This window comes from Echinops telfairi, unplaced genomic scaffold (assembly GCF_000313985.2).
Source record: "Echinops telfairi isolate 266 unplaced genomic scaffold, ASM31398v2 ScPeMD7_2;HRSCAF=8, whole genome shotgun sequence".
In the NCBI taxonomy this organism is placed as follows: Eukaryota; Metazoa; Chordata; class Mammalia; order Afrosoricida; family Tenrecidae; genus Echinops; species Echinops telfairi.
The window spans coordinates 271,254-274,706 of record NW_022103898.1 but is presented as its reverse complement, the minus strand read 5'-3'; positions in this window follow the sequence as shown (position 1 = coordinate 274,706).

Sequence of the window (3,453 nt, the reverse complement as noted above, 5' to 3'; positions counted from 1 at the left end):
AAAAAAAAAAAAAAGAGTTGTATGAGCCCCTAATAAAACGATTAAAGAAAAAGAAAAAAAAAATCCATTTAGCACACCAAAGCCAATGATGAAGGAAAAGAAGAATTTTACTAACTTAGACAGTTTGAAATTGAACAAATATGCTATCGAGATGTGTTGATTAAAAAAAAGATGTGTTGATCATTATTGGTGATAGGAATGTGAAAATTGGAAACAGGAAAGATTTGTAATCGGAAAATATACCCTGGTGATTGATCAATCAATCGATCACATGATAGAATTTTGCAAGACCAATGACTAATTCATCGCTCATGACCTAGGTGGACCTGGACAGATGGAAGACACAAGAATCACATCCATTACGTCTGTGGGAAGAGACGCTGGGGAGGTTCATATCACCAGCCCAAACCAGGTTGAGTTAATGCTCACGTGCAAGTTCAGGTTGAAAATCATGGAAATTAAAGCAAGTTCACAGGAGCCAACATATGAATCAGATTCCATCTGAATTCAGAGACACAAGTACAGATTTCATTCATTAAATACTAATGACTGGAGACCAGAGGAGTTTGGGGATGCCATCAGGAACACCATCTGCTGGATAGCGGGGAAGTGGGTGAAGGGAGACGTTGGTTAGTGTAAGATATGACAAATGATAGCTTATAAATTATCAAGGGTTCATTGGGGGCGGGGGGAATGGGGAGGGAGGGGAAAATGAGCTGATACCAAGGGCTCAAGTAGAAAACAAATGTTTTGAGAATGATGAGGGAAACAAATGTACAAAAGTGTTTGACATAATGGATAGATGTATGGATTGTGATAAGAGTTGTACAAGCCCCCAATAAAATGATTAAAAAAAACAACCACACCATCCGCAAAGAAAAGGACATGAAAAAGATGGTGAAGAAAGGAAAGACCACGATGGATGTCAGAAGAGATTCTAAAATTCACTCTTGAACATAGAGTAGCTAAAGCACATGGAAGAAATGAAGTAAAAGTTGAACAGGACATTTGAAAAGGCAGCTCGAGAAGACAAAGCAAAACATTAGAATGAAATGTGCAAAGACCTGGACTTAGATAACCAGAAGGGGAGAACACACCCAGGATCTCAAGCCGAAAGAAATGAAGAAAAGACTCAAGTCTTGAGCTGAGTACTGAAGGATGCTGTGGGCAAAATATTCAATATTGCAGGAAGCATCCAAAGAAGATGCCAGAACTAAACAGTCCCTGTATCTGTTAACCTGGAGGCATTTCACGGAGGTAACCTGTGACCAAGAACCTGGTCCTGCAGGAAGAAGTACAGCAGCCCTGAAGGGGTTGGCAAAAAACAAGTCTTCTGGAATTGGTGGACTAGCAATTGAAATCTTTCAACAACCCAGTGAAGCACGGGAATCACTCACTGGTCCATGCCGAGAAATCTGGAAGACACTTACCTGTCTAGAAAAGATCAATATTTCTTGCTTAACTGTCCTAGGTAGACCCTCCAGTACAATATTGAGGAGGAGTGGTGAGAGAAAATATCCTTGTCTTGTTCTTGCTTGCAGGAGAAAGCATTCAGACTTTCACCTTTAAGTATGATGGAATTATTATTATTTTTTTTGTAAATGCACTTTGCCAGGTTGAGGAAATTCTCTTCTATTCCTTGTTTGTTGAGCATCTTTAGTTATTTAGTGTTCTGTAACAGAAATATCACAAGTGGATGATTTTAATACAGAGCAATTTAGTAGGGTAGGGCTCCAAATTCAGGGTGCTAGCTCCAGGGCGGCAGTTCTCAACCTGTGGGAGCCCCCTGGCTGAACTTCTTCCAAGACAGCTCAGTTTATCTATTTAGCAGTCCATGGTACTTTCAATATTCTTCTCCAGCACCACAATTCAAGTGCTTCAGTTTATTAGGCTTCCTTATTCAATGTCCAACTTTCACATGCGTACGGGGCAATTGAAAACACCATGATTTGGGTCAGGCGCACCTTAATCCTCAGAGTAACATCCTTGCTTTTCAACACTCTAAAGAGGTCTTATGCAGCACGTTTACCTAATGCAACATGTCTTTTGATCTCTTGACTGCCGCTTCCATGCATTGATTGTGAATCCAAGCAAGATAAAATCCTAAACAACTTCAAACTTTCTCTAGTTATCATGATGTTATCTATTGGTTCAGGTGTGAGGATTTGGGTTTACTTTACCTTGTGCTGTGATCCATACTGAAGGCTTCAAACCTTGATCTTCATCAGCAAGTGCTTCAAGTCCTCCTCACTTTCAGCCAGCAAGGCTGTGTTGCCTACCACAGGCTGTTAAAAAATCTTCCCTCAGTCTTCTTGCTACACTCTTCTTCATAGAATCCAGCTTCTCTGATGATGTGCTCAGCGTACAGATTGAATAAGTATGGTGGAGCATACAACCCTGAAGCGCATCTTTCTTGCTTTTGAACCATGCAGTAGTCCCTTATGTTCACACAACTGCCTCCCGATCCATGTACAGGTTCCCCATGATCACAACGAAGCGCTCTGGAATTCCCATTCTTCTTAATGCTATCCATAGTTTATGATCCACACAGTTGAATGCCTTTGCATAATCAATAAAACACAAGTAAACATTTCTCTTCTGACATTCCTTGCTTTAAGTAAAAATTGATCTGAAATCAGCAATGATGTCCCTCAAGCTATATGCTCTTCTGAATTTGACTCGAATTTTTGGCAGCTCCCTTTCACTGCACTCCTACAACTGTTGAATGATCTTCAGCCAAATTTTACTTGTATGTGATGTTAATGATGTTGTAATTAAAGTCCCACCTTCTGTGGGGTCTCTTTCTTTGGAATGGGTATGACTACGGATCTCTTCCAGTCCGTTTGCCAGATGGCTGTCTTCCAAATTTCTTTCTTTCTTTTTTCTTCCAAGTTTCTTGGCATAGAAGAGTGAGTGCTTCCGGTGCTTCTTTAGCTTGTGGAAACATTTCCATGGGTATTCCATCCATTCCTGGAGCCTTGTTTTTTGCTAGTGCTTTCATTGCAGCTTGGACTTCTTCAGTACCATCGGTTCTGCTCATATGCTATCGTTGAACCTGAGATGGTTGAATGTCAACTAGTTCTTTTTGGTACAGTGATACTGTGTATTCCTTCCATCTGCTTTTGATGCTTCCAGCATTGTTCAATATTTTGTCCACAGAATTTTTAAATATTGCAACTTGAGGCTTGATGTTTTTTCCTTAGTTCTTTCCATTTCAGAAATCCTAAGCACGTTTTCCCTTTTTGGTTTCCTAGTTCTAGGTCTTCTCACGTTCCCCGCTAATAGGAGGCGTTTCATTTCTCTGGGACAAATGGTGTGGGTGCTGGGTTCTGCAGTAAATGTCTGCTGACTTATTTATGTTCAGAAACCATCAAACTGATCTACAGCATGGTTGTACATTTTTAATTTCCTTCGTGTAGCTTGTCTTTTATTTATTTATTTTTAATTTAATTT